The 24,598-nt window shown below is 38.9% G+C and overlaps 1 pseudogene; it reads left to right on the forward strand.

Annotated features, from left to right (window-relative positions):
• Positions 1-29: 29 nt before the first annotated feature.
• LOC142167195 (uncharacterized) lies at positions 30-24,366 on the forward strand (annotated as a pseudogene).
• The last annotated feature ends 232 nt before the right edge of the window (positions 24,367-24,598 follow it).

Here is a 24,598-nt window from a genome sequence, read left to right on the forward strand (position 1 = left end):
GAGTTACCAGTAGTCACCTCGCAGTCCCCATGCTCATTGCACCCACACAGTGCAAGGAGCCACCCTTCTTAGATGCTCGGGCTTTCTTTTCTGTTCACTCCTCTTCTCGAATTTCTCAGTGGTCCACTGCATCAACAGATCCTCCTATAAATGCGGTAGACCCCATGAAGGCTTCTTGCTCTTCTTCCGAGCAGAACAAAAGAAATCAAATAGTCTCTTACGACATTTGAACTCAAAATTTGCAAGAATGGCATTGTTATGCCGGTCCTCCCAGGCACACTTAGTTTGCAAATGAAGTGTGTAATGTTAGATGAAAATATTATTAATATAATGCTTAAATAGAAAAGAATTGTATTAAAACCTTAAATTGGTTGAAAATTTACTTCACGAGCTCCGGTGGAAATTTACTCCAAGTCGCATAGGGTGCATCATACAACCGGTCAAGAGCTTCAGTGATTATCTTTGTAGTCTGATGACTAGGTATGAACCTGTAACATAGCAATTACATTTAATAAACAAAACTAGCTATTATAATTCAGCAAAAATAAAGAAGAAATAAATAAATCTTAATCATTGCCCTCAGGCCCGATGATCATCCTATGGTAATCATACCGCACTTCCTCTGGATCATCATCCTCTGATGAATCTGAAGTGTGCGTAGAAGGGGAGGCATCTGGCTTAGCGCTACTATCCCAAAGGCGAAGTCTAGAAATACTAGGAGACGAACTCCGTGGAAAGGGAGACGGGGTCGCTGATGAAGATGGATGCGATCAAGACCCATGCTGCGATCCAGGCAATTGCGGCGATCCGGGTGGCTGAAATCTAGATGGATGTGATCCAGCTGGTGGTGAAGCAAATGTAGAAGATAACAGGCATATCACCACATGGCCCTGTGACTGATGACTCGGTGGACCCATGTAACTATATGCAGGATCATGTGAAGGAAGCGGGGTATAGCCATGTGGTGGAGAATGGTAAGAATACTGTTAGAAGTGTGAATGGTAAGTAGTCTGATGAGTAGATGGATGTGGTGGAAAAGAGGTGTGCCTAGATGATTGCTGCCGGCCATCAGCAGGGGAGGGATGCAAGTGTGGAGTGAAAGGAAGCGAGGGTGTAGCACTATCCTCATGATCAATAGGCCTCTTATCCTTCCTAGACCTACCTCGACCCCTACCAGTCATCTGTATAAATTAAAGAAAATGCTAGAATTGAGAATATAAATCTATATAAGTTGAGAGCGCTTGAAAACACTAACATGCTAATTGTCTTCGAAGTATCCTTCCTCGTCCAAAATTTCTTCCTCTTCACTTATTTCATTTTCATCAAGTGATTCTTCGTCCTCATTTTCTATGATTGTTTTTTCCTCCATTTCAACTTCTTCTAATATGCATTTAGGATGCTCCAAGTCATTTTCTAACTGATCATCCACCATTTGGTTAACACTTGAGGTATGGTTTTGGTAAGAAACAACTAGCACATTCTCAACTTCCACCCTGCCAACATGCTTAGTTTTGATTACAACCAACTAATCAGCCTTATCCCTCCGCAATGGAAATGGAACATAATACACTTGCCTAACTTTTTCTGAAATTATAAAAGGATCATAGCGATCATACTCCCTCTTTTTATTACCTCAATTATGTTGTACTGCGAGTGTACATTTGTACCTCTTCTAGGTGTTGGGTCAAACCACTTGCATTAGAAAACTATGATCTTCTTATTTGGCCAACCTGAATATAATAATTCTAGAATCTCTTTGATCATACCATAATAATCATTTTCCCATCCTGGTTGCCTTCACTACCTTTGACACACACCCCACTATTATTGCTTATTTTATAATTGGAGCATTCCTCAGTGTGAAATTTGTAACCATTCACAAAATACTTAGACATAGTTGTAAACGTAGGTGCTAGTCCCCAAGATATATCTTTCAATAATTTATTAACACCGTTATTTGGATTATTGACCTACATGTAGTGTTAAATAAATCACAAGTGAGAAAGTATATTCACAAGTGACCAAGTATGCATATTCACATGTGAGAAAGTATGTAAGATGCACTTACACACTCTTTAAACCATGCCTCAAATGTAGAATATACAGCATCATGGCCAAATTAACTCATGAAGTCACTGAGCGACACATTGAAAGTTTTGTTAGTTGCATCAACTGAATTAAATAGTAGTCCATGTAAATTAATCTTATGACAACACTTACTAAAGAAAGGGTTGAACTTCCGGACAATTCAATAACACATGATTTGAAGGTGATTTGTACTCCATACTACTTAGGCCCTTTTTTTATCGATCTTTAGAACCTCGGTCTGGTTGATTGTATATGGACATTGGTGGATATAATGGATCATTCTCAATCACGACATCATGCCGATTGGGCCTATTTCTAGCATATGGAACATGCCTGTAGAAGTAGTAAGAACAAAGATGGGCAGTTTCCTTTGCAAGATAGGCTTCGCATATGGATCCTTCAATCCTATTCCTCTGTTTAACAAATCGCTTACACTTGCCAATAGTCCCGCACATTGTCATATTAGACGATAATGTAAAAGAACATTACAAGAATAAATCAAGGTTTGATCATTACCTCTCGAATGGATACATCCACCAGCATTGAACCTGCCTTCCAAGCCGCGCCTCGTGCACAAGGTGAATTGGAAGGTGTTCCATTACATCAAAGAAACTACATGGAAAAATCATTTCCAGCTTATTACCGATTACAGGAATGTTTTGATTCATTTGAAATAAGTTTTCTTCCCTTAATGTGGTAGAACATAAGTCTTTGAAGAACAAACTTATCTCTGTGATGGGTTTCCAAATATTTTCAAGCAAACCACAAAATGCAATAGGGATTAAAGTTTCCATGAAGATATGACAGTCATGAGTTTTCATATGAGTCAGCTTTCCTTCAACCATATCAGCACGTTTTCCAGGTTCGAAGTATAGTCCTCATGCATCTTTAGGTTTGTAACCCACTCACAAATCTGTCGTCTTTATTCCAAAGTGAATGTGTAGCTGGCCTTGGGCTTGAAAACCTTACCATTATTCGTAGACTGCAAATGTAATTCACATCGCCTGCAATATTCTTGTAAGTCTAGTCTAGCCTTTGGGTTAACTTTTGTCTTACTCTTATCATCCATCATTGTGTCGAACAAATTGTCAAAATAGTTCTTCTCAATATGCATGACTCCAAGATTGTGTCTGAGAAGATTATCCTTCCAATATAGCAACTCCCAAAATATGCTCAGTTTTGTCCAGTTATGAGTAACAGCATATCCAGGAAATCTAGAATATGGGCCTCGGTAACTTTAGTGAAGTTCTGAACCCTCTGCTATATTTCCTCACAGGAAAAAATTTGTGGTGGCAAATCATGTTCAATTGTATTCTTTTTGAATGCATTATTCATCCTTCTGATCTCATGATCAACTGGCAAGAACTGACGATGACAATTAAACCATGACTGCTTTCATCCATGTTGTAAAGTGAACGCTTTACCATTTTCCATGCAGTAAGGACATGCTAACTTTCCAGCAGTCATCCACCCAGATAACATTCCATAAGAAGGAAAATCATTAATGGTCCACATTAAATTAGCACGCAAGTTGAAATTTTGCTTAGTTGATATGTCATATGTCTCAACTCCATCATACCACAACTGTTTTAGCTCATCAATCAGAGGTTGCAAATATACATCAATCAAACTTTTTGGATTGCGGGGACCGGGAATAACACAATTTAAGAAAATATATGGACTAGTCATACACACTTCAGACATAAGATTATATGGCATAATAAAGACTGGCCAACATGAATATGGTGTTGCAGAAATAGAAAATGGCATGAAACCATTAGCACACAAACCCAACCGAACATTCCTTGGTTCACTAGCATAATCCGGATACGTCCATTCAAAATGCTTCCAAGATTTCTCGTCTGAAGGATGACAGATAACACCAGGTAGTCTTCTATTTTCATAGTGCCATATCATATGAGGAGCGGAACACATCGATACGTACAACCTCTTTAATCTAGGAATAAGAGGTAAATAATGCATCGACTTCATAACAACCTTCTTCCCGCTGGAAACCCTCTTAAAACAATGTTTTTCACAAAATGTACAACTTTCTAAATCTGCATCACCCTTATAATACAACATACAACCATCTTCACAACAATCGATTCTCATAGACGAGAGTCCTAACTTAGAAACCAATCTTTTAGCCTTATAGAAATCTTCAGGTATGTTGAAAGTTGGGTCAACTAGTTCACTCATAAGGCCAATAAAAGAATCCATTCCCGCTTGAGAAATATTGGTATCTGATTTGATACTTAATAATCTAACTTCAACAGACAACTGAGAGTGCATACTCCCTTCACTTATTGGACGACTAGTGGCCTCTAACTATTCATAAAAATATTTTGCCTCTTCGTTAGGAGCTTGTTCAACACTTTCATGGGGTTCAAACTCCAAGTGCATCCCAAAAGCATCCGCAACCATTTTAGGGTATCTAGGATGTTGAAAACTATTCCCCACCGAACTACTACTTTTACCAACAACTATGTTATGAAATACACCATCAGTACCATCAACCTCTCTATGACTAGTCCACACAAAATAATTATCCATAAACCCATTTCTATAAAGATGAGTCTTAACATTCTCCGATCCCAAAAAATACAAACACTTGCACTTCACACAAGGACACCTAATCATCCCTCCAAACTGAAATGGTTCAAGTGACATTGCATGCCTAATAAATTCATTAACCCCTTCTATAAATTCTTCCCTCAAAAACCGACGATTAGGATAATTCCTATTATACATCCAACTACGATATTCCATCTACACAAAGAACAAATAAATTGCATGTTATATTAATTTGAAAGTTAACATATATCCCTAAATAAGTGCTTTTAAAATTCAATTAAAAGAAGTAATTTGAAAGTTTACATATATCCCTAAATAAATTCTTTTAAAATTCAATTAAAAGAAGTAATTTGAAATTTCACATATATCCCTAAATAAATTCTTTTAAAATTCAATGAAAAGAAGTATTTTGAAAGTTCACATATATCCCTAAATAAATTCTACTTTTAAAGGATTTACAGTCTAATTATCTTTGTCTTAAGTCATGCATATAACTTTGTTCTTAAGATAAAAATTAAATATTTAAATATTTAACAAAATCTATCATAAGTTGTAACCCTAGCATAATCTTAATCATCTAACATATAAATTCTAGCATAAACATAATCAATAGGAGTAAACCCAAAATTTAATTAAACATTAACTAAACCCTAATTTATACAATTAAATTAATTAAAATTACTTAAATTCAAAAATATAGATAACTAACCTTGAAATTCTAGGAGATGGGGTTTGATTTTGGGTGGCGGAGGATGACCAGTGTGCTATAGGTGCCGGCGGAGCAGTGGTGGCGGAGGAGGCAGTGGGTACCGGCAAAATAGTGACGGGGGAGGGGAGGGAGACTTTTAGGTGCTTTGTTTTTGGGTGAGGAGGGAGATAAGACTTGATTTTGGGTGGGGACTTGGGGGAATCGCGACTATAGGGAGGAGAAGAAGAGATATGGAAGTGTCACGACCCCAAATTTTCTCTGTAGAAAGTCGTGACGGAACCTAGTCTCTAAAACTAGGTAAGCCTACCAACACGCGAAAAAAAATTGAAATAACAACTTAAAAATCTCAAAACTTCAACAACAGTATAAATAAAATTTGTAACTCAAAATGTACAACTCCCAAAACATGGTGAAGTATAAGTCACAAGCTCTAGTAACAATTCTAAACAATCCTATACATCACTGTCTAAGATAGTGTAATGGAATAAGGAAAACAAGGATAGAAGGAGACTCCGAGGCCTGCGGGCGCAGGCAGGTATACCTTGAAGTCTCCAAAACAACCTCAGCTCACTAATGCCGGGACTGATAGGAAGTACATGGATCTGCATAAAAGGATGTGCAGAAGCATAGTATGAGTACACCACAACGGTACCCAGTAAGTGCCAAGCCTAACCACGGTAGAGTAGTGACGAGGTGAGGTCAAGGCCCTACTGGAGATAATATGAAACAAGACGAAAGATATAACCATATAATGATAACAAAAGAAATGAAACAATAAGAAATTTACGGAAAGTTAACAACACAGAATCAAGGCAGTTAATACAACACAAAAGGAAACAAGGGTTTACATATTTAGAAAACAAACAACCAAGGCAAAAACAAGAAATAGAGAAAGATCAACAAGGGCCACTAGCGAGGTACCTCCTCGTAGTCCCAAATCATAAAAGTAAATCACAGTCTTTCCTTATATTACCGAGGGAAACTTTACATTTAGTTTTGAAAATTATTTTCCCGAAATAGCATCTCGCGTTTTAGCCCACCTTAGCACACCGCATGACTTCTAGTAGTTCTCCTACTAGCCACGCGTATATCAAGCCCAGCTTGTCTCACCACATGCCTTTCAACACCCAGACCTTATACCATCGCATGCGTATCAATATCACAATGTATCACAATTCGCACCTCAAGGCACCTCAAGTTCCCAATATCACAAACTTGCCAGAAAAACGAAACAATAATAAAATTTCACAATAAGGAGCTCATGGCTCAACCACAATGTACACAATGTCTCAACAATAACAACAAGAGGGTAACTCAATAAATGATATTTCACAACTTACACTTTGCCTCAATAGAAACCACGGCCTTTGCAACTCAATAATAACTCAACAGTAAGATATTCCGAGAATAGCAATTTCAAATAAGGATTCACAGTTAAATAATGAATACAGAATAAAAAAAAGCAAGAAATTCAACAAAACATGCAGGACAATTTGAAAATAAGAGATAAATCAAGTAGACATGTGAATTTGATTAAATATGATGACTACGACATGTTAAGGTAACTCAATTAAAGCAGGAATGGGAACTAAATAGGTAAAAAACCGGAAATTTCACATTTTGCCCGTGTACTCACTCGTCACCTTGCGTACACGGCTTTCACATATCACAATTATCACAACAATACCAAATCCTAAGATGAATTTCCCCCACACAAGGTTAGACAAGTCACTTACCTCAAACCACACTAAATCAATCAACTAGAAGGCCTTTCCCTCGATTTTCCAACATCGAACGGCTCGAATCTAGCCAATACAATTTCATACTATAAATATAACTATATAAAACTAATTTAATCAATGAAATTACGATCTTTGCAATATGACACAAAGGAGGAAATAAATAGCGGATCGGGGCTAATACACTTAAAATGACCGGCCGGGTCGTTACATCCCCCCCCCTCTTAAAACAAACGTTCGTCCTCAAACGAGTATAGAGACATACTTGAAGTGGTGAAAAGATGAGGATAACGGCTACGCATATCATGCTCGATCACCCAAGTCGCGTCCTCGACTGGCTGACCCCTCCACTGAACCTTCACTGAAACAATGTTTTTCGACCTCAACTTTCGAACCTTCTTGTCCAAAATGGTTATCGGCTCCTCAACATAAGACAAATCCTTGTCCAACTGGATTGAGCTGAAATCCAACACATGAGACGGATAGTCGTGATGCTTCCAGAGCATAGAAACATGGAACACTGGATTAACTGTAGCTAGACTAGGTGGTAGTGCAAGCCTGTAGGACACCTCTCCAAGCCTCACAAGAATCTCAAAAGGTCCGATATACCTAGGGTTCAACTTGACCTTCTTCTCGAACCTCATAACACCCATCATGGGTGAAACCTGGAGCAAGACCCGCTCCCCAACCATGAATGCAACGTCGCGAACCTTCTGATCCACATAACTCTTCTGTCTGGATAGGGCTGTACAAAGTAGATCTTGAATCAATTTAACATTTTCCAAAGCATCCTGAACCAAGTTTGTACCCAATAGCCTAGACTCACCCGACTCTAACCAACCCACCGGAGACCGACTTCATTTACCATATAAAGCCTCATACGGGGCCATCTGAATGCTCAACTGGTAACTGTTATTGTAGGCAAACTCCACAAGTAGCAAGAACGGATCCTAAGAACCCCTAAATTCCATCACACACACACAAAGCATATCCTCCAATATCTGAATAGTACGCTTGGACTGTCCGTCCTTCTGAGGGTGAAAGGTTGTACTAAACTCCACCCGTGTGCCTAACTCATGTTGAACGGCTCTCCAGAACCGCGATGCAAACTGTGTACCCTAGTCAGAGATGATAGATACCAGCATGCCATGAAGCCTAACAATCTGACGAGTATAAACCTGAGCCAACTACTCTGAAGAATAAGTAGTCACCACTGGAATGAAATGAGCTGACTTGGTCAATCTATCCACAATTCCCATACTGCATCGAACTTACTCCACCAATAGTGTTGCCTCCTGATACATCTTGGCGGCACCTGGATGAATGGAGTACCACGAGCTGTGAGCATCCTGGAGAATCAACTCACGCATGCCATCTACATTGGGCACACAAAGCCTACCCTGCATCCGTAATACACAGTCATCCCCAATAGTGACCTCCTTGGTATCGCCGTGCTGACCTTTGTCCTTGAGGACAAGCATATGGGGGTCGTCATATTGACGCTCTCTGATACGATCATAAAAAGAAGACCGAGAAACCATACAAGCTAAAACTCGACTCGGCTCAGAAATATCCAATCTAACAAATTGGTTGGCCAAGGCCTGAACATCCAAGGCTAATGGCCTCTCTGCTATCGGTAGATATGCTAAACTGCCCAAGCTCTCCGCCTTGCGACTCAATGCATCGGCCACCATATTGGCCTTCCCGGGATGATATAGAATGGTGATATCATAGTCCTTAAGCAACTCTAACCACCTCTACTGCCGCAAGTTACGATCCTTCTGTCTGAACAAATATTGTAGACTTCGGTGGTCGGTGTAGACCTCACAAGGGACACCGTACAAATAGTGCCGCCAGATCTTCAAGGCATGAACAATAGCTGCTAACGCAAGGTCCACTGCTAAAAAATCTGGTTTTAGCGACAGATAAATTCTGTAGCTAAACAGAAAAAACCATCGCTAATCTCATTTAGCGATGGATTAGTGACAAATTATCAAGAAATTGTGCTAGCTACGAGCGATTTAGCGACAGATTAGCGACGACGTTCATAGCTAATTCCAGTTTTTTTCCAGCGGTCGTAGATATGATAGTCCTTCTCACGCACCTTCAGCTGTCTAGACGAGTAGGCAATCACCCTACCAACCTGCATCAACACCACGTCGAGACTGATACGCGATGCATCAGAGTACACAGTATAAAACCCCGAACCCGAAGGCAACACCAAAATAGGGGTTGTAGTCAAAGTTGTCTTGAGCTTTTGAAAGCTCTCCTCACACTCCTCCGTCCACCGGAATGGAGCACCCTTTTGGGTCCATCTGGTCATAGGTGCTGCAATAGACGAGAAACCCTCTACAAATCGACGGTAATACCCCGCTAAACCAAGAAAACTCTGTATCTCCATAGCTGAAGACGGTTTGGGCCAACAGCAGAAGTATCGACACTTACATCTCTCACATATGCTAGATACGTATCACACCCCTTCTAAACCATCCGCTGAGCCTTTAGAAATGAGATAAATCTGCTAGAAACATAATCTAACGTACCTCTCCACTCTAACTATAGTAACCCTGGCATAGCCAACATCACGGTCTTGGCGTGACAATCAAGAATAGTATGATAGGGAGACAATCAGTCCATGCCGAAAATAACGTCAAACTCTACCATACTAAGCAATAATAAATCGACTTTGGTTTCAAAACCACTAAGAACAACCAAATACGATTGATACACACGGCCAACAACAAGGGAATCTCCCACATGTATGGACACATAGATGGGAGAACTCAAGGAATCACGGGATATACCCATATATGGAGCAAAGTAAGATGACACATAGGATTAAGTGGAGCCTGGATCAAATAAGACCGATGCAACTCTATGACAGACCAGAACAATACCTGTGATGACTGAGTCGGATGCAACTGCCTCCGTCCTAGCAGGAAGAGCATAATAAATTGCCTGGCCTTCCCTCTAGGGAGACCTCTACCTGTCCGACCTCCACCTCTAGCTGGTTGTGTAGGTGGAGTGGCAACTGGTGCGGCGACCATGGACTGAGAAGCCTGAGGACCCGGTGGAATACGCAGATCCTGAGTAGTCAGTGGAGGTGCAACCCTCTTGAGTCTGGGGAATTCCCTCACCATATGACGAGTGTCACCACACTCAAAACAAGCTCTCGGAGGACGTGGCTATTGTGGCTGGTTCAGGCCTGATCGGTTGGGCTGACCGCTAAAGCACCCCATGCAGGAGGTGAACTAGACAATGGCGGTGCATAATAGGGAGCCTGGGGCCTAGGAGTGGCCGGAATACCGTTGGATGCTGGAAGTGCCGAATGATCAGGGTGGCTCACATAGCCCCTACCATGATGAGCTGCAACTGGGGCATGGGCACCACTATATGTGCTATAATCTCGAGGCCTCTTGGCCTCACTCTCCTTTCTCTCCCGAGCCCACACACCCTCCAATCTCCTATCGATCTCCACTACCTGTTGGTATGCGATGTCCATCTCTAACTCTTGGGCCATGCTAAATCTGATACCAAGGTTGAGCCTCTCGATAAATCGACGGACTCACTCTCTAACAGTAGTAACCAAGGCTGGTGCATGCCTGGACAAATCACTAAACCAAGCTGCATACTCTGATACAGTCATAGAACCCTGGCGCAACTTCTCAAACTCTGCGCGCCATACATCTCTAAGACTCTGGGGAACAAACTCCCTCAAGAACACGTCTGAGAACTGAGCCCAAGTGAGTGAAGCTGTCTCGGTCGAACTATCCAACTCATATGATCGCCACCACTAATAAGCCGCTCCCTTAAGCTGGAACGTAGTGAAAGCAACTCCACTAGACTCCACAATACCCATAGTACGGAGGATACAATGGCACTCATTAAGAAATCCCTGGGCATCCTCTAAAGCCAAGCCGCTGAAAGTAGGAGGGTGGTAGTTCTTGTACCTCTCGAGCTTGAGCTACTCCCCCTCAGAAGCTACTGCCCTAGCCTCGGGCTGAACTAGGGCGACCGGCTGTACTGGTACGACCTCGGGGACCTGGTCAACCTAGACCTGCTGCTCTGGGGTACGGGCGGTGGGAGTCTGTGCTCCTCCCCCGGCCTGAGATGTAGCAGGAGCAAGTGGGATCAACCCCTGAGCTAAAGTGCCGAACATGCTCAGAAACTGGGCGAGAGTCTCCTGAAGTGCTGGGGCAGTAACAGGCGTCTCAGGTGCCTTCTCTCCAGCTGAAGCTACTGGTGGCTCCTCTGTAGCAGCTCGTGCAGGTGCTCCGACTGCACCATATGGACATCCTCAGCCTCTACCCCATCCCTGATCTCTCGCAGCTCTAGCAGGGGCACGAGTGTCTAGTTATCTGATCCGGCTGTATGCGCCCTCACCATTTGTGCGAGAATAGAAAGACAGAAGTTTAGAACCCCGGATTCAACAATTTCGCACGATAAGGAATCAAATTAGTGAAGTTTTTCCTATCTGTTCCATAGCCTCCCGAAGATAAGTACTGACGTCTTCTTACCGATCCGCGAGACTCTACTAAACCTGCTTGTGACTCAAAACACCTATGAACCTAGAGTTCCGATACCAACTTGTCACAAACCCGCATTCCCTCCGTAGAAAATCATGACGGCACCTAGTATCTAAAACTAGGTAAGCCTATCAACATGCAAACAAAATTGAAATAATAACTTAAAAATCTCAAAACTTCAACAACTGCATAAATAAAATTTGTAACTCAAAATGTACAACTCCCAAAACATGGTGAAGTATAAGTCACAAGGTCTAGTAATAATTCTTAACAATCCTATACATAACTATCTAAGATAGTGTAATGAAATATGGAAAAACAGCATAAAAGGGGACTCCGAGGCCTGCGGGCGCAGGCAAGTGTACCTTGAAATCTCCAAAGAAACCTCAGCTCACTAATGCCGGGACTGATAGGAAGTACCTGGATCTGCACAAAACGATATGCAGAAGCATAGTATGAGTACACCACAGCGGTACCCAGTAAGTGCGAAGCCTAACCTCGGTAGAGTAGTGACGAGGTCAGGTCAAGGCCCTACTGGAGATAATATGAAACAAGACAAAAGATATAACCATATAATGATAATGACAAAAGAAATGAAACAATAAGAAATTTACGGAAAGTTAACAACACAGAATCAAGGCAGTTAATACAACATGGAAGGAAACAAGGGTTTACATGTTAAGGAAACAAACAACCAAGGCAAATACAGGAAATAGAGAAAGATCAACAAGGGCCATTAGCGAGGTACCGCCTCGTAGTCCCAAATCATAAAAGTAAATCATAGTCTTTCCTTATATTACCGCGGGAACCTTTACATTTAGTTTTAAAAATTATTTTTCCGAAATAGCATCCCGCGTTTTAGCCCACCTTATCACACCGCATAGCTTCTAGTAGTTCCCCTACTAGCCATGCGTATCAAGCCCACCTTTTCTCACTGCACGAGTTTCAACACTCATACCTTATACCACCGCATGTGTATCAATATCATAACGTATCACAATTCGCAGCTCAAGTGCCCAATATCACAAACTTGCAAGAAAAACCAAACAATAACAAAATTCACAATAAGGAGCCCACGGCTCAACCACAATATACATAACGTCTCAACAATAACAACAAGAGAGTAACTCAATAAATGATATTTCACAACTTACAGTTTGCCTCAATAGAAATCACGGCTTTTGCAACTCAATACCAAACTCAACGGTAAGATATTCCGAGAATAGCAATTTCAAACAAGGATTCACAGTTAAATAATGAATACAGAATAAAAGAAAGCAAGAAATTCAACTAAACATGTAGGACAATTTGCAAATAAGAGATAAAACAAGTAGACATGTGAATTTGATTAACTATGATGACTACGACATGTTAAAGTAACTCAATTAAAGCAGGAATGGGAACAAAATCGCTAAAAATCGAAAATTTTACATTTAGCCCGTGTACGCACTCGTAACCTTGCGTACACGGCTTTCACATATCATAATTATCACAACAATTCCAAATCCTAAGGAAAATTTCTCCCATACAAAGTTAGACATGTCACTTACCTCAAACCACATTAAATCAATCAACTAGAAGGCCTTTCCCTCGATTTTCCAACTTCGAAGGACTCGAATCTAGACAAAACAATTTCATACTGTAAATATAACTATAGGAATCTAATTTAAACAATGAAATTACGATCTTTGCAAAGAACTAAAAAATCGACACAAAAAGTCACCTCGCGCCTGTGTTTCGGAACTCGACCAAAATTACAAAAACCGAACATGCATTCGATATCGAGTTTAACCATACAAGAATTATTCAAATCCGGCCTCATTTCGCCTTTCAAAACACAAAAATTTAGCCTAAGAAGTTTTATCACTTTTTTCCAAATTTTCCAACTCCAATCCCTAATTACATGATAAAACAATGATAGATTCGAGTAATTTAATCAAAATCAAGTTAAGGATCCTTACCCCAATGATCTCTCTGAAATTCCCTCGATATGTCGCCTCAAACCGAGCTCTCTAAGTCCCAAAATGTGAAATATGAAATAAACCCTCGATTTTGAAACTTAAGACTATTGCCTAGTAATTTACACATCGCGATCGCGAAGAACAAAAATTCCATCAGCTCAAAACCTCATACGCGAACGCGAGATGCTCCATGCGATCGCGAAGCACTGCCTTATCAAGCTACGCGATCGCGGTTCCCCACACATGATCGCAAAGAACAAAGTGCGTGGACCTGCTGCCCCTAAATTCCTCTACGCGAATGCGACCTCCACCACGCGTTCGCGATCCACTGGGAACCAACCTTTCGCGATCGCGTCCCTCTCTATGCGAACATGTGGAGTAAAAACCATCAGTCCACAAAAATTCCTTCGCGATCGCGGACCAAACCTCGCGGTCGCATAGAAGAAAACCAGAACTTCAGTTGTTCCTATATGATCCAAAATGTGCCGAACATGGTCCGACACCTCAGGCCCACGGGACCTCAACCTAGCATACCAATAAGCCCTAATACATCATACGAACACGCTCGAAGCGTCAAATCACACCGAATAACATAAATTTTACGTCGCAATCCAAATTCAATCCTATGAACTATGAACTTCTAAATTCTGAAACCGATGCCGGTTCATATCAAATCAACTCCGATTGACATCAAATTTTGCACACAAGTCATAAATGATATCACGGACCTACTCTGACTTCCGAAATCGGGGTCCTACCCCGATATCAATAATGTCTATTCCCGGTCAAACTTTTAAATCTTCCAACTTTCGCCAATTCGCGCTGAAACGACCTACAGACGTCCAATTTAACATCCGGACACGCTCCGAAGATCAAAATCACCGTACGGAGCTATTGGAACCATCAAAACTCTATTCCGGAGTCAACTTCATACAAGTAAAACTATGGTCAATTCCTACGACTTAACCTTCCAACTTAGAGACTATGTATCCCATTTCAATCTGAAACTCGCCCGAACCTAAAACGAAACACCCCGGCAAGTCACGTAACTACAATATAATACAAAGAAGTCAATAAATAGGGGATCGGGGCTAATACACTCAAAACGATCGGTCGAGTCGTTATAAGAAGAGAGATATAGAAAAGAGGAAAATGGGGAAGAATCGGTCTGTGACAGATATAATTTGGAAATTTCCGACCGACTTTGACCGTTTGACCACAACCATTCCAACTGAAATCGATCGGTAATATAATTTGAAATTTAATAAAGAAATTATTTAATTTACGAACCGACCGAAGTCGGTCGGTTTTAGCCAAGATACAAATTAATTATAGGTACTATATAATATATAATTAATTGTGTATGTGTGTGTATATATATATATATATATATATATATATATATATATTCTCCAATCGTGTGATACATATATAATTTGGATCTTGGCTAAAACCGACCGACTTCGGGCGTACTGACGGCCTTAGTAAATTAAATATATATTGAGCTTTAATGTTGGAGCAATCGAGTCTAAGTATCGGCATCCAACACGCTATAACACATTTAAAAATAAAATGTATAGTGCTATAAGATGTAGTGATATATTCAAACTTAAGTTGTAGCAACAACAACATATACTCGGTCAAATCACACGATTGGAGAATATATATATATATATAGTACCTATAATGTGTATGTATATGTATATACATATATGCGTGTGTGTGTATGTAAATATATATAGAATATAGGATGTTATATATATATAGATTGTAAATAATAATAATCTATAAGTGTTTGACAATTTTGACCACTCCGATTTCGGTCGGTAGCTTTATAATTATATTAAAAATAATTTTTTATTAGTGAAAAAACAATTGATCCTGGACGTGAAAAAATAGATTGAAATTTCCGACTGACATCGGTCGGTAAACTATAAATATTTTAATTAAACTTTGTAATTATATTAAATATAAATATTTATTATCGAAAAAATACAATTGATCCTGGACGGAAAAAAATAAATTGGAGTTTCCGACCGACATCAGTCGGTATTCTATAAATATTTTAATTAATCTTTTTTGGTTAGATAATATGCAAGTCTGACCATGCTTTGGTAAAAAATTAATCATTTTCCGACCGCAGTAGGTCAGAATTTTCAACTATATGAGATAAAGTAAATTTTCTTTGTTGTGAGATCACTTTTTTTGACCGACTGCGGTTGGTATATTTATGTACAATTTGTTAATTGAATTTTTTAGCCAATTTTTTTTGTTTCCGACCGACAACGATCAATTTTTTATTCCGACCAATTTTGGTCGGTATGCTCTGGACGGATTTTGATAATTTTTTAGTAGTGTAAAATTACTATTATATGCAGTCGAAGTATATTGTATATACTGTTATATTATCCAATTACATTATTGTTGTATACCACAATGATATACAAAAGCTAAATTATGTAATCCGCCAGTATACAATATACACACCTGCGGGATAACCATCAGTGTGTGTGTGTATATATATATATATATATATATATATATATATATATATATATATATATATATATATATATATATATATATATATATATATATATATATATATATATATATATATATATGTGTGTGTGTGTGTGTGTGTGTGTGTGTGTGTGTGTGTGTGTGTTTTAGGATGTTATATATATGTAGATTGTAAATAATAATCTATAAGTATTTGACCATTTGACAACTAATACGACCGTTTTCGGTCGGTAGCTTTATAATTATATTAAAAATAACTTTTTATTAGCGAAAAAATAATTGATCTTGGACGGGAAAAAATAATTTAAAATTTTCGACCGACATCGGTCGGTAAACTATAAATATTTTAATTAAACTTTGTAATTATATTAAATATAAATATTTATTATCGAAAAAAACAATTGATCCTGGACGGAAAAAAATAAATTGGAGTTTCCGACCGACATCTGTCGGTATTCTATAAATATTTTAATTAATATTTTTTTGGTAGATAGTATGCAAGTCTGACCAGGCTTTGGTCAAAGATTGACCATTTTCCGACCGCAGTCGGTCGGAATTTTCTACTGTGTCAGATAAAGTAAATTTTTTTTGTTGTGAGACCACTTTTTTCGACCGACTGCGGTTGGTATATTTATGTACAATTTGTTAATTGAATTTTTCGACCAATTTTCTTTGTTTCCGACCAACATCGGTCAGTTTTTTATTCCGACCAATTTCGGTCATTATGCTCTGGACGGATTTTGACAATTTTCTAGTAGTATAAAATTGCTACTATATGCAGTCGAAGTATATTGTATATACTGTTATAGTATCCAATTGCATTATTGTTGTATACCACAATGATATACAGAAGCTGAATTATGTAATCCGCCAGTATACAACATACACACCTGCGGGATAACATGGCTTAACAGTGACTGAAGATCAATTTACTCTATTATTTCTGAATTCCAATTTCCTTTGGTTTTTTTAGCTTCTTCAATAGTGACTGGAGATCCAGTGAAGGATCATGGATTGTGACAACAAGGATATTGAGCTTGGGATATTGGCGTCCAACCAAATCCCTAGTGCTACTACGAGTAATTGAATTTCTTTCATGTACGGGTTTCTCTTAAAACATATACGTATTTGTTTTTTCTAAAATGAAGGTACGATGTATGTTGCTCTAGGCAAGGTATTATGGGGCAGTTTCAGTTGCTTTTGTTTGTTGAAAATGCCTTTATTTAATCATCAGATGCTATCGAGTATCTAAATATTTCAAACTAGGATAACAAAGCTCTTTTGTCCATGGCTATCTATTACGACCCCAATTTCCCTCCGTAGGATGCCGTGACGGCAATTAGTCTCTACGCCTAGGTAAGTCTAACAAACATGCGGAATAACTGAAATGATAATTTAAATCTCAAAAACATCAACATTTATATGAAATAAAATCTGCAGCTCAACATGTACATCTCCCAAAACCCGATGAAAATATAAGTCACAAGCTCTAGATGCAGTACTGAACACTCCTATACATCACTGTCTATAAAGATGTAGAGAAATAAGAAAAGAACAGGGTAGAAGGGGACTCCGAGGCCTGCAGACGCGGGCATGTATACCTTGAAGTCCACAAAGCAAGCAACTCAACGCGCTAATACCGAGGCTGATAGGTTGTACCTGGATCTGCACAAAACATGTACAGAAGCGTAGTATGAGTACACCACAACGGTACCCAATAAGTGCCAAGCCTAACCTCGATAGAGTAGTGATGAGGTCAGGTCGAGACCCTACTGGAGATAATAAGAAGCAAGACAGAAAATATAATGATATACTGAAATAACAGGGAAGGGAAACAATAAAGAAATTACATATAGTAACAACACGGAAATCAAGGAAGCTAATAAAATCACGAAAGGAAAACAAGGATTTTACCTGGTAAGGAAACAACAACCAAACAATACAGCAAATAGAGAAGATCAACAGGGGCACTCCCGAGGTACCGGCTCATAGTCCTAAATCATAAAAATAAATCACAGTCTTTCCTTATATCATCGCCGGAGCCTTTACATTTGGTTTTGAAAATCATTTTTTCCGAAATAGCATCCCGCGTTTTAGCCCACCTTATCACACCACATGGCTTCTAGTAGTTTCCCTACTAGCCACGCGTATCAAGTCCACCTTATCTCACCGCATGCGTTTCAACACCCAGACCTTATACCACCGCATGCGTATCAATATCACAACATATCACAATTCGCACCTCAAGTTTCTAACATCACAACTTGCAAGAAAAGCCAAACAATAACAGAATTTCACAACAAGTACCCCACGACTCAACCACAATGTACACGAAGTCTCAATAATAACAACCGGAGAGTAACTCAATAAAATAATATTTCACAACTTACACCTTGTGTAACGATCCGACTTGTCATTCTAATAACAAACTCAACAGCAAGATATTTCAAGGATAGCAAATTTCAAGTAAATAATTTTCACAGTTAAATAATGAATACGGAATTAAGAAAGCAAGTAAATCAACTAAACATGCAGTACAAGTTGCAAATAAGAGATAAGATAAGTAAACATGTGAAATTAGGGTAAACATGGTGACTATAACATGCTAAAGTGACTCAATTATGGCATGAAAAAAAAACTACGTAGCTAAAATCGGAATCTCAATATTTAGCCCGTATACGTACTCATCACCTTGCGTACACGGCCTTCATATATCACAAATTATCACAACAGTAACAAATCCTGAGGAAACTTTCCCCCACACAAGGTTAGAAGAGTGACTTATCTCAAACCACACTAAATCAATCAATTAGAAGGTATTTCCCTCGATTTTTCAATTTCGAACGGCTCGAATCTAACCAAAATAATTTCATACTATAAATATAGCTGTAGGAAACTAATTTAAATGAATAAATTATGATCTTAGCAAAGAATTGAAAAGTCATCCCGAAAAGTCAACCCGAGCCCGCATCTCGGAAATCGACCAAAATTATAAAATCCGAACACCCATTCGATATCAAGTCCAACAATACAAGAATTACACAAATCCGATACCAAAATCTCGCTCAAATCCCCAAAATTTCGGCCTAAGAAGTTTCCTCCATTTTTCTCAATTTTTCAACCCAAATCCCTAATTAAATGATAAAATTAAAGATAGATTAGTGAAATTTAATCAAAATCAAGTTAAGAACTCTTACCCCAACAATCCCTCTAAAACCTCGAAAATTCGCCTTAAATCGAGCTTTCAAAGTCCAAATTGAGTAATATGTAATAAACCCTCGATTTTGAAACTTAAGTCTGCTGTCCGGTTATTTACACTACGCGATCGCGAAAATTCCTTCGCGATTGTGAAGAACAAAATTACCAACAGCTCAAAAAGCTTCTACGCGAACGCAGAAAATATCACGCAAACGCGTACCACTGCCTTTCCAAGCTACACGATTGCGCAACACCCTACGCAACCGCAATAAAGAAAAGCGTGAACTGCAGACCCCCAATCCTACTACGCGATCGTGTCTGCCTTCACGCGTTCGCGATTCACTGGAACCCAGCCTTACGCGATCGCAGGCCTCTTCAAGCAATCACATAGAACAAATTATCCCAAATGCCAAATTACTCTTCGCGATCACGTTAGTCCAATGGCGATCGCATAGAAGAACACCAGAAGCACCAGATTCAGCAACTACTCAATGATCCTAAATGTGCCGAGCATGCTCCGAATTACACCTGAGGCCCCCGGGACCTCAACCAAACATACCAACAAATCCTAAAATACGATACAAACTTAGTCGAGGCCTTAAATCACATCCAACAACATCAAAAAACATAAATCGCATCCCAATTCAAGCCTAAGAAACTTTTAAACTTTTAACTTCTACATTCGATGCCGAACCCCATCAAATTAAGTGCGGTTGACCTTAAATTTTGCACACAAGTCATAATTAGCATTATGGACGTAATCCAACTTCCGGAATCAGAGTCCAACCCCGATATCAAAAGGTCCACTCCCGATCAAACTTCCCAAAATCTTGCAACTTTCTAACTTTCGCCAATTAACGCTGAAATGACCTACGGACCTCCAAATCAATGTTCGAACACGCTCCTAAGACCAAAATCACCTAACGGATCTATTGGATCTGTCAAAACTCCTTTCCGGAGTCGTCTTCATACAAGTCCAACTACGGTCGACTTTTACGACTTGAACTTCTATTTTAGGGACTAAGTATCCCATTTCACACCGAAACTCACCCGAAATCAAAACCAAATATCCCGGCAAGTCACATAACCACAGTACAATACAAAAAAGGCAATAAAAAGGGGATCGGAGCTAATACACTCAAAACGACTGGCCAGGTCGTTACATCATCAAATGTCGGCAAGAGTTGTAGGATTTTCCTTTTTTGGGTGATTGGCTTGCTAGAAAGTCCATTTGGGCCTCTTGTTGTGTTCAAGTTCTTTATATGATTGTTTCTGTTAGATTAGTATAATCATCTTTTACTGTCTTAAAAAATTGCAAATAACACTAGATAGAATTGACCTAATAATACAAATTCTTCTTTGGCTGCTAAATCTTGGTTCGTTCTTGATGGGTTGGTTTGCTGTGATCTCTAAAGAGGACATTTCCATATATTTTCAAGTCCAGTGGCCAATGGATTGGCAACTGGTTTTCTCGGAAGCCTTTCTACCATTAGTGGTTGTAACCAAAAGATGCTCGATCTTAGTGTTGAAGGCCAATGGGTTTTTGTAATTCTTTGCTATATCATAGGTATATTTTATTTTCGTGCATAGATGTACAGTTTCTGTGCCTGTGCCATGTTAGATGTAACCCTTATTTTGCTCATTAAAGGAACCACCATTTCTTGGTTTTACTTGCTAATTGATGTGCTATGAATTCTCGTAGGTTTATTTCTTAAATTCTGCTCGCTCCTATTTGGAATGTGTCAAATGGCTCTATAGAAGAGCCACTATGAATGCATCCAACTCTGGCACCGACCACCGTTGGAGAGTAGATAGTTACAAGTGCCATGTACTAGTTATTCTCTTTCTGCTATGCATTCTACTTTCGCTTTGGGGTTTGAGCATAATTGAACTCAGCAGTGGTAGCACAAACGCTCAGTTATGGTTGGCCTGCATAGCTGGTCCATTTGGCGTGTGGATCAGGTGGTTTTTAACATGACTGAATCACTGAATGAACGCGGTTTAGGAAAATCAGGCTTGCTCAAATGGGTACCTTTCAGGACTTTGATATCCAATGTTAGCAGCTTGTGTCATGGCGGCACTTGCGACCTTGAAGAAAGCAGTGAGTATACTAATTTCTTACATAAAAGACTTCATTACATCATCTGCACATTCATTTACAATTTGCTTTAATGCAATATACATTTTTGCATTTAGACATATATATATATATATATATATATATATATATATATATATATATATATATATATATATATATATATATATATATATATATATATACACATATGTCTATGTATGTATGTATATGTATGTATGTCACGAGATTAAGCATATTTTTCCATTGGAATATTTTCTTCAATACTTATCCCAACTTTTGGGATGTTGTTATAGGTTAACACGCACACGTGCGACACTGTTTGTAACGACCCGACAAGTTATTTATTGTATTTGAGCCCCGTTCATCCTTTTAAAGCTTGTCGTATATGTATTTATGGTTTAATGGCTTGCGGGGATGGTTAGTTTCGTTTCGGAAAGTTTTGGAATGATTTGGACCCTTTGGTTTTGGTTTAGAAGTTTAAGTTAGAAATATTAACCTAGGTTTGACTTTTATGAAAACGACCCCAGAACGGTATTTTGATGGCTCCTATAGGTTCGTATCGTAATTGTGGACTTGGGCGTATGCCCGAAATTGAATTCGGAGGTTCCCAAGTTGATTTGACTTATTTTGCCGAAAGTTGGTAATTTGAATATTTAGAAATTCCTTAGGCTTGATCGTAGGTTGACTTTATAGCTATCGAGTTCGGAATTTAGTTTTGGCACTTGGAATAGGTCCGTTTTGCTATTTGAAACTTGCCTGCAAAATTTGATGTCATTTCGAGTTGGTTTGATAGCAATCAGACGCTTGGTTGTGATTCTAGAGATTCTTAAAGTTTCCATTTGAATTCCATGTGTTTTGACGTCTGATTTGTGGTTTCTGATATTATTTTGGTATTTTGATCGTGCGAGCGAGTCGTATGATATTTTAAGACTTGTGTGGATGTTTGATGTGGAGCCCCGAGGGCTCGTGTGAGTTTCGAACGTATTTCGGATTGATTTGAACTCATTTTAAGGTTGTTGGTGTGTTGGTGCTCTAGTTATCGCAATTGCGAGCACCAGCATCACAATTGCAAAGTAGGCAGGGAGGACTCAAGTATTGCATTTGTGATACCTTACTCGCAATTGAGAAGAAAGGCTTGGGCTAGGTAAGGTCGCATTTGCAAAAGGAACAGATTTCGCAAACACGAAGTCAATGTCGCATTTGTGACATTTTCCTGGGTTGTAAGGCGCCGCATTTGTGAGTTATTGTTTACATTTGCGAGGGTTTGCAATTGCGACTTCTTCACCTGAACAAAAGGGTTAGAAAAACGGGACTTAATCCCATTTTCATATTTTAGAACCCTAGACTCAGTACGAGGCGATTTTGAGGAGGGATTTTCACCTACAGCTATTGGGTAACATATTCTGATCAATTTTCAATTATATTACATGATAATTTATGAGATTTAAGCTCTAATCCATGGAATTTGAAGAGAAATTTTGGAAAATTTTGTCTATGTTTTGAAAAATAAAAATTTGAGATTTGACATTCGAATTGGACTCAGATTTGAAAACAAAACACATATATGAACTCGTGGGGTTATGGGAAGTCGAGATCTATCATTGTTGAGTTATTTCCCATTTTATTTTATTTTTATTGAGATTCTTGTACATATTGTGGTTGAGCCGTGGGCTACGTATTGTGGTAATATTGGTATTGTTGTTGTGGAAATATTGTGGCATATGGGCACGAGTGGTACGAGTTGATTATTGTGTTGTGATGTGATGCGCATGCGGCGGTATAAGGGTGGTGATATTGATGCGCATGCGGCGAGATAAGGTGTGATTCATACACGTGTTGCTAGTAAGGGGAATTACTTCATTTGAAACACACGCGGCGAGATAAGGGGGCTAAAGCTCGTGAAGCTATTTTGGAAAAAATATTTTTAAAATAAATGCAAGGCTCGCGCGGCGATATAAGGAAGATTGTGAGTGTGACTTGTGAAATGTAAATGTGAGGTGTGGTACCTCTGTGTGATTCTTGTTGTACATTCTATGTTGGAACGACTTGTTGATTTAAACGGTTATTATTTTTCCCGATTCATTTCACTTATATTTAGACTGTATTTGATCATTTATTGTTTTTATCATATATTTACTTTTTTTTATCGTTTATTGCTTTTACTTCCGTTTTTAACCTTATATTGATAATTTGCTTTGTTGTCGTATGTTGCTTTTACTTTCCGTTATTGGATCGTATTAATATTTTGTTCAGGTTTTTATGTCTAGTAGGTATCTTGACCTGACCTCGTCACTATTCCACCGAGGTTAGGATTGATACTTATTGGGTACGTTGTGGTATACTCATGCTACGCTTCTGCATATTTTTGTGCAGATCCAGGTACTTCTACCCGTGCCCGACGCCAGTGAGTTGATTCAGACATTTCGGAGACTTCAAGATATACTTGCTTGACGCTCGCAGGCATCAGAGTCACCTTCTGATATTGCCTTTACTTCTATTTATCTTCGTATCAAAACAGTATTATATTTAGAGATTCCTAGTGTATTTCTTTAGAGCTTATGACTTTGTACCACTGGTTTTGGCATTGTATGATTGTGGTTTCGCTTTGGTTTTATTATGGTATTTATCAGTTTAAAATTAATATCTTAGTCGTTATTTCTGCTAAATTCTCATCATGTATTAGGTTTATCTAGTCTTAAAGATTATGTGTCATATGATTCCTAAGGTGGGATTTTGGGATCGTGACACCGTTGCTTTTGCTATCCAATTTAGGCTACTAGGTCGTCTTAGTACGGTGTCCACCTCTATTTTTGAATATCATGAAATGGGAGAAAGCGAACATCCATGGAGGGGGGATGTGTACGTCTTGTGTACAGTGTTTATATCATTCGTCTTGGGAACCCTTATATACACGGTGCCTGTTTGGGTTATAAATTTCAAGTAGAGGATCAAAATATAATATTCCTACTTGCATGGGATTCAGGTATAACTATTATTATTGTTGAAAATATATAGTAAGTTTGTTAACAGATCAGATGATGGAGGTCCGCTAATGTCTTTATGTGAAACTTTTGCGTGCTATCAGTGTTGAGATCGCTATATAATTCCTGGGGAGAATGCAATAATTGGTTATTGTTATCAATCGGTGCCAAAACTAGAAATTCAGAGAAACAAAG

The sequence above is a fragment of the Nicotiana tabacum genome, chromosome 12, assembly GCF_000715075.1.
Source record: "Nicotiana tabacum cultivar K326 chromosome 12, ASM71507v2, whole genome shotgun sequence".
Lineage (NCBI taxonomy): Eukaryota > Viridiplantae > Streptophyta > Magnoliopsida > Solanales > Solanaceae > Nicotiana > Nicotiana tabacum.